The sequence below is a fragment of the Chiloscyllium plagiosum genome, chromosome 1 (assembly GCF_004010195.1).
Source record: "Chiloscyllium plagiosum isolate BGI_BamShark_2017 chromosome 1, ASM401019v2, whole genome shotgun sequence".
NCBI classification, from domain to species: domain Eukaryota; kingdom Metazoa; phylum Chordata; class Chondrichthyes; order Orectolobiformes; family Hemiscylliidae; genus Chiloscyllium; species Chiloscyllium plagiosum.
The window spans coordinates 37,254,477-37,263,154 of NC_057710.1; positions in this window are offsets into that span (position 1 = coordinate 37,254,477).

Here is an 8,678-nt window from a genome sequence, read left to right on the forward strand (position 1 = left end):
GTCTATAGTTCCCTGGCTTGTCTTTACCACCCTTCTTAAACAGTGGTACCACGTTTGCCAACCTCCAGTCTTTCGGCATCTCACCTGTGACTATCGATGATACAAATATCTCAGCAAGAGGCCCAGCAATCACTTCTCTATCTTCCCACAGAGTTCTCTGGTACACCTGATCAGGTCCTGGGGATTTATCCACCTTTAACCGTTTCAAGACATCCAGCACTTCCTCCTCTGTATATCTGGACATATTGCAAGATGTCACCATCAATTTCCCTACAGTCTATATCTTCCATATCCTTTTCCACAATAAATACTGATGCAAAATGTGAGCAGGGTGAGGGTGGTAATGTGAGCAGGGTGAGGGTGGTAATGTGAGCAGGGTGAGGGTGGTACAGTGAGCAGGATGAGTGTGATAATGTGAACAGGGTGAGGGTGGTAATGTGAGCAGTGTGAGGATGATATAGTGAAGAGGGTGAGTATCCATGTTGTGACTATCCTTTTAATCCCATGTTTCTTTATAATTTTGTTTGGATGCCTAAGGAGGTATAGTTTTATCCACAGCTTCTCTAATGAACCTACACTAGCTTGCATTTTAGCTTAAACATGTAGGGTGACATAGCAACCACAAAATGTTGCATAAACATTTAACTACCTTTGCTACAGTAATTTCTACCCTTTAGGAAATGTAAATGAAGTGTGAGTGAAAAACTGGAAATGGCGCTGTATGAAAATGCACAGTGAATCCATTTAAAGATCAGAAGTATTTTGTAGGTGGGTAGTCACTTCTGTGTTGTTAGGATGCAAGCTCTTGCATTTGTAAGTATTTGGCTCTTGTATTCCAATTCCAAGATGTTGCAAGATGTTAAGAAGGCAAAGACAGCCTTGTGGTTGTTGTTTTCAAAATGCCCTTCCTTCTTCATATCGGTGTGTGCTACAAAGCATGTTTTTTTTTAATGACACAGACTGGTCTGCCTAGAATGTGCAGCAGCGGATCAAAACTTTATTGCTGTCAGCCCATCAAGTGTGGCTAGGCTTCAAAAGATGAAAGGACTCAGTTCCAATCCATTCTCATTCAATACCAAAGTTGTTACAATTTTACTAATGGGCAATGATTTCTGTGATTGAGATTGTAAGGTTAATGCCTGTCCTAACACTTAGTCCTAAGCATCAAGAGCTTAGAGGGCTGGTGTTACATACCCCCATGGGGTGAATTTTCAGTCAGGACAGATAAAGTTGAACAGGTGTACCAATCCCTTAATATGGTGTGTACATCTAGTGCAGCCACACTTGGAGTATTGTGTACAGTTCTGGTCACCACTTTATAGGAAGGATGTGGAAGCTTTGGAAAGGGTTCAGAGATTTACTAGAATCTTGCCTGTAATGGAGGGAAGGTCTTACGAGGAAAGGCTGAGGGACTTGAGGCTGTTTTCGTGAGAGAGAAGAAGGTTGAGAGGTGACTTAATTGAGACCTATAAGATAATCAGCAGGTTAGATAGGGTGGACAGTGAGAGCCTTTTTCTTTGGATGGTGATGGCTAGCATGAGGAGACATAGCTTTAAATTGAGGGGTGATAGATTTAGGACAGATGTCAGAGGTAGTTTCTTACTCAGAGAGTAGTAGGGGTGTGTAATGGCCTGCCTGCAACAGTAATAGTCTTGCCAACTTTAAGGGCATTTAAATGGGCATTGGATAGGCATACGGATGAAAATGTAGGTTAGAATGGCTTCAGATTGGTTTCACAGGTCGGTGCAACATCAATGGCCGAAGGGCCACTGTGCTGTATTGTTCTAGTGTTCTAATGGAGGGTAGCCAGTCATCAAAGTCAGTGGCCCACTGACTAGATGAACACAAGTGATTAATTGCCCTGCTCACACAGGCAGGCAGGATCAGTTGGCCCTAATGTTTAGCTGTTAAAATGGCAGGCAGGTAGGAAGGTACCACCTTGGACAGCGACACTGCCCATTAGGGCCAGAGAATGGTAACTCCCCTTCCTTCTTTCCCAACTACTTATTAAAAACCCAAACCCCAGTCCCTTCACTCCCTTACTCTGGTAGGCAAACCCTTCCTGCGCAATGGGGTTCCATTAGGCCTCACACCTCGATCTGCTTTCTGAGTAGCACCCTCTATGGTGAACTATTGCTGCCGGGACTGTTGACTTGATTACCAGTTTGACTTGATTACCTTACATTTTTCTAAGTATCTGGCTATAACATCTTTATGAATAATGGTTTCTAATTTCTTCCCTATGACAGATAAACTGATTGGCCTGTAGTTCCTTGCTTTCTGTCTCCCATTTGAATCAAGGAGTTGCAAGGAGTAACATTTGCTGTCTTTCAATTCTTGTTTTGTTTGTTCATGAGATCTATCATTGGTTGGACCAGAATTTATTGGCTATCCCTAATTGCCCTTTCATTTGAATGGCTTGTTTGACCATTGAAGTGGGCAATTAACCACATTACTGCTGTCACATGTAGGCCAGACCAGGTAAACTTCTCTCCCTCAAGTGCATTAGTGAACCAGATGGATTTTTACATCAATCAGCAATGGTTACATGGTTACCATTAGGCCAGCTTTTAATTGCAAGGTTATTTTTAAATGGAATTCAAATGTCACTATCTGCTTAGAAGGATTCAAACCCATGTTCCCCAAGCATTAACCTGGGCTTCTGGATTATTACAGAATCAACAGAATATTAACAGAATCCTCTCCAAATATACACAATATTGTTAACTAGAACCAACGCATTAACTATCTCAGTAGCCACTTCTTTTAAGAACCTAGGAAGAAGTCCACCTGGACCAGTGAACTTGTAAGATCATAGCTCCAAGAATTGTATCAATTTAACTTCCACCGTGTCCTCAGACTCTCCTAAAATACTTTGCAGCTGACAATCTAGAGTTAAGCGTCATCATTATTCTGATGTAAAATGGGAATCAGTTTTAACTCAGCAATGTTCCCCCAAACAGCAGCAAGATAAATGAAATGGAAGTCTGTTTTAAATGTTTCTATTTAGGAGATAAATCTTTCTTAGGACACCAGGATTCATGCTTGGAACTTATATGTTGGTCAGAAACTGGAAATGAATGTGGAGCAGAGCTTGAAGCCATAGCCTTTTAACTCAAGTGCAGGAATGCTACAAAATTGATAGTGTCATAGAGTGACACAGCATGAAAACCAACTATTTGGCCCAACTTGTCCATGCCAATCATGTTTTTCAAAATAAATTAGTCCCATTTACCTGCACATCACCAAAATCCCTCTAAGCCTTTCCTATTCATGTACCTGTCCAAACACCTTTTAAATGTTGTAATTCTATCAGTTTCCACCACTTCCTCTGCCAGCTCATTCCATACACACACCAGTCTCTGTGTGAAAAAATTGCCTTTCAGTTCCCATTTCTGGAATAAACATGAATTTCAAATTGCCACGCAACAGACGAGCTGCTGAAACCCAGAGAAAAACAATATTTTGTTTACTATCTTCACTTCCTTGTTCTCACTCTGCTCTTAAAGACCCAACCTTAATAAAGAAATATTCTAACGGACTGACAACTCAACCAAATAAACTTGCCCACAAGACCAGGCTAAAAATAGCAGACAGAAAAGTTGCACACAAAAGCGGATCTTACATGGAAAATGCATAAAGAGAAACAATGTTTTTGTTTTAACATGAATGCTGTCCATGAGATACAACTGTCTCTGATGGTATGGTATCAGTTAGTCACAAATGGTGTCCAAGCAGAAAACATTGCACTTCATGTTTTCTGGGTGAGTTATTACAATCAACTGTGCCACTTCCAACCATTCTTTAATTCATATAAATAATTGAACAGTTTAAGAATCAGAGGATGGTATTAGCATTTATACAGTGAGTGGAAATGTCACTGTTTGGAGCAAAATAAATCTTGCTTTTGCTGAATAGCGAGAAGTATCACTGCAATTTTTTTATCCAGACAGCGTCCTTTAATTATACATCGTTATAGGGACATAGGACTTATGAACATGAGTAGGCCATTTGGCACTTTGAACCTGCTCTATTACTCAATAATATCATGGCTGATCCAGTTGTGGCCTCGGCTTCCGATCTGCATCCCCTAACCCTCGACTCCCCTGTCCAGCAACAATCTGTCCAACTCAGCCTATAATAAATTTAAAGAACTAATCTCCTCTACATTTCAGGAAAGAAAATTCCACATACTATAACAACCCTATAACAGAGAAAATTAATATCTTCTCACTTCTGTCTATAAAGGGAGACTGCTTAAACCACGTCCTTTAGTTTTAGTCTCTCCACATTCCCCTGGAATAAGAGACCGGCAAGTATTTAGAGAGATGTATGTGAATGGCACATTACTTTTGGTGTAGGTGGGGAAGCGAATTGAGTGTGTGAGTAGGCACCGCAGAAAACATGAAGTGGTGTAGCAGAGTGGGGGAATCTGGAAGAGAGTCAGGAAAATTTGTTGCAATTGTGAGTGCAGTAGAGATAGGCCTAGGTAGAGACAGAGTGACAGTAAGGTATTGGAGAGAAGGCATTTTTCAAATAATACTTCGAAACTGTACACAATATTTCAGGTATGGTCTCACAAAGGCACTGTACAGCTGCAATAACATCTGCCAACTTATATATTCCATTCTGCCTTTAATAACTAACAAATTTTAAAAAAACACAAAGAACTGCAGATTCTGGAAATCAGAAACAAAAACTCTGCAGATCTTTCAGCATCTCTGGAGAGAAAGCAGAGTTAACATTTCAGGTGTGGTGACCCCTTTTCAGGGTTCATAAATTAACTCATTTTGGCAGTTGTTGTATGAACACCAACTGGCATTATTTTTACAAATATCCAAAGTTACTGCTAATTGATTATACGGTGGGTCCCTGATTTAGGAACGTCCGATTTATGAACACTAGTATTTATGAGCGAGGTCTCATTCAAGGGTTAAAAATCACACAACACTTATAGTGGCATCTCCAAATCATTCAAAGGTGTAATTTTAAAGATCTGACATTCAAACGGCTTCTTCCAGATTGAACCCATTCTCAAACCAGAGACTGCTTGTATTAACTAGCATTAGTGCTGCAGAATTGAGGTTCCATTTTAAATATATTTGACATTAAGGTTGCCATTAACCACTCATTTTGAAGCTGGAGCACCGATACAGACTGGCAATAGTTATTCCCTAGTCAAATGTTTGTTCCGCATGTGCTAATTTAAACATTTGCATGCCAGCTCATTAAAAGGCGCTGTCACCTGAATTTAGAATGAAGGTAATTTGCCTGAGAAAACAGACAGGAAATATCTTAATCAATCAGTGTTTGCACAAGTATGCTTCATTCAAAAATGCTTGATACCCAACAAGATTAAAATCCTGTTCTAACAATCAGCTCAATATATTTCTAGGTATTATTAGCAAAGGTGATATTAGATAATGTGGGAATATGATCACCATGATGTAAAAGAGTGGAGCTGACTTGAGGAGCTGAATAGACTATTCTTGTTCCTAAATTTCTAACATTAGGTGGAATCTTGTGCTACTCCTGAAAATATGTAGCTTGGAAAACAGTGGAACATAATAGTAACGCAAATCCTACTCTTAGCCTGGAAATTGGCTTCCCAATAACAGGATGAAACCATGGGATTAAGTTTTCATATGGAAGAAGGCGGGTCAACTCTCTTGCAACAAATGTTAGATGCTCTTTGCAAGTTTCTGGGAGCGGAAGATTTGAATTATAAGGAGAGGATGGATAGACTGAGACTGTTTTCACTGTACTATAGGAATTTGAGGAGGGTTTTATAAAAATTTTGAGGGGTCTGGATAAGGTGAACGGCAGATATATTTTCCCTAGGATGGGGAAATTTCAAGATTGAGGGCGCATTTTAAGGAGAAAGATTTAGAAAAGACCACGAGGGGCGATTTTTTCACACAGAGAGTGTTTCGTGTGTGGAATGAACTTCCAGAAGAAGTTGTGGGTACAGTTGCAACATTTAATAGACATTTGGATAAGTACATGAATAAGAAATGTTTGGAGGGATTTGGGCCAAGCACAGGTAAATGGGACTAGTTTAGTTTCGGATTATGGTCGGCATGGACTGGCTGGACCAAAGAGTCTGTTTCCATGCTGTGTGACTCTATGACTCTGCGTATTTGTATGGCATGCATGCTCATTGAAGGGGAATTGTCTAAGAATCAACTACATCTTTCTAATTACAGTTTGCTGTGAGTGAGAAATACTTCCCTCCTGATTCAGACTGCATCTGGTTGGCATAGAGCAGGCGAGACAGTCAACTTGCTGGAGTTGGAGTGAATAGTATTGTTTCCTCCCAGAGGAATGTTGTTAAATGACAGCATGATAAGGTTGGTTGCTGCAGTCAAATTTCAATGGAGCAGGACTGTACAATAGAGACAATGAGGGAATAAGGATGCAAAAATCTAAGGTGCTGTCTGAGGCTGGGAAGGATTAGATTACTTACAGTGTGGAAACAGGCCCTTCGGCCCAACAAGTCCACACTGACCCTCTGAAGAGCAACCCACCCAGACCCATTCCCCTACATTTACCCCTTCATGTAACACTACGGGCAATTTAGCATGGCCAATTTACCTAACCTGCACATTTTTGGATTGTGGGAGGAAACCGGAGCACCCGGAGGAAACCCACACAGACACGGGGAGAATGTGCAAACTCCGCAGTTGCCTGAGGGTCTCTGGCACTGTGAGGCAGCAGTGCTAACCACTGTGCCACCGTGCCATGGGAAAGAGTGGGAAAGAGAGAGAAGAAAGGGTGGAGATCTGCAGAGAAGAGAAAGGTTTAGTTTCATTGCTGCGGTGATCCTGTTGTTGGAGAAAGCATGACGGACGTTCAGGGTAAAGATTGTCAGAGAGAGAGATATGTTACAATCCCAGACAAGACGGCCAAATCTTTGTTTTAATTTGGCTTGGACTCAGATATCTTTTATTGGAGTAGGCAAAGTGTAAGATCCACAGTACTGACTAAAAAAAAGACACAAGATTTCATGATAATGACAAACAACAATAAACCATAACATACAATTGTTTTTAATTAAAAAAAACCATGATGTGGAAGTGCTGGTGTGGGACTGGAGTGGACAAAGTCAGCAGTCCTCACTTTCTCCTGGACAAAGTCAGAAGTCAGAGACCACCAGGAGCAGCAATCCAAAAGCTTGCGGTTTTAAATAAACCTGTTGAACTATAACCTGGTGTCATGTGATTTCTGACTTTAATAAAAGAGGGCATAGATTTAAAGTGAGGTTCAAATGAAGAAAGACTGATGTAAAAAGACTTTTTCCACACAGAGAGTAGTTTGGGTATGGAATGCAGAGCCTGGAATTGTGGTGAAGGCAGGTTGAAATGAGATGTTTGAGAGGGAATTGGATAATTATTTGGATAGGAGTCATGTGCAAGTGTGCGAGGGAAAGGCAGGAAGTTGACACTAGGTAACAGAACCCATGCAGGCACAATGAGCCAAATGGCATCCTTCTGTACCGTAGCAATTCTGTGATTCTGAGTTTCTGAGAACATATTACAATCGATATTATATGCGTGATGTATATTCTAACACCCAGATTTACTGTATGTTAAATATAAGTGCTAGACCCCACAGCACACACCAAATGTGATCAAGTTAGATCCCCGAGATTTCTCAGCAACTTGACCCAGGCGCTAATGACATGGGGGGTGATCAAATGTCATTGAACTTTACAAGGGATCATACTTCTCTTTTTTTGATCTGATCTTGAAGCTCCATCATGGATGGCCTCAACAACTGCTTACCTTCCTCCTCAGGGTTTATATTCGCCTGCACTCTGCACTCCAGCATTTTGCCAGAATCAAAAACTAGTTACTGTACAGAAGGTGGCCATTCAGCCCATTATAGGTAAAAACAAAGACTGCAGATGCTTGAAACCAGAGTCTAGATTAGAGTGGAGTTTCCAGCATCTGCAGTCCTTGTTTTTACCTAGCTGATTTTAACCCTTTTGCAAGGATGCCTGCCTTGAAGAAGTTATCCTCCTCTCAACCCCACCGCTCTGTGGCCCAACATTTCAACTCTCCCTCCCACTCTGCCGAGGACATGCAGGTCCTGGGCCTCCTCCACCACCGCTCCCTCACCACCCGACGCCTGGGTGATGAATGCCTCATCTTCCACCTTGGAACATTTCAACCCCAGGGCATCAATGTGGCTCATGTATCTCTTCACTCTGCAGGCACTCTGCCTCTATTCCTGATGAAGGACATTTTGCCTGAAACGTCAATTTTCCTGCTCCTCAGATGCTGCCTGATCTGCTGTGCTTTTCCAGCATCACTCTAATCTAAATTCAACCCATTATATCTACACTGGCCTTCTGAAGGAATGTTATAACTTGGTGCCATTCTTCTGCTTTTCTCTCTTCACCCTGTCTATTGTTTCTATTCAAATAATCATCTAAATCCCTCTTGAATGCATCTCTGGAACCTACCTCCACTCCTTGGAAGTGAATTCCAAACCCTAACTGCTTGCTGTGTGAACATATTGTCTCACGTCACGTTTTCCTCTTTTGCAACTTACTTTAAATCTGTGCCCTCGTGAACCTGATCCCTTCACAAACAAGACTAGTTTTGATCTCCTCTACCCAGACTCCTCATGATTTTAAAAACTCTGGAAATCCCTTAGCCCTCTGCTCTTTAAGG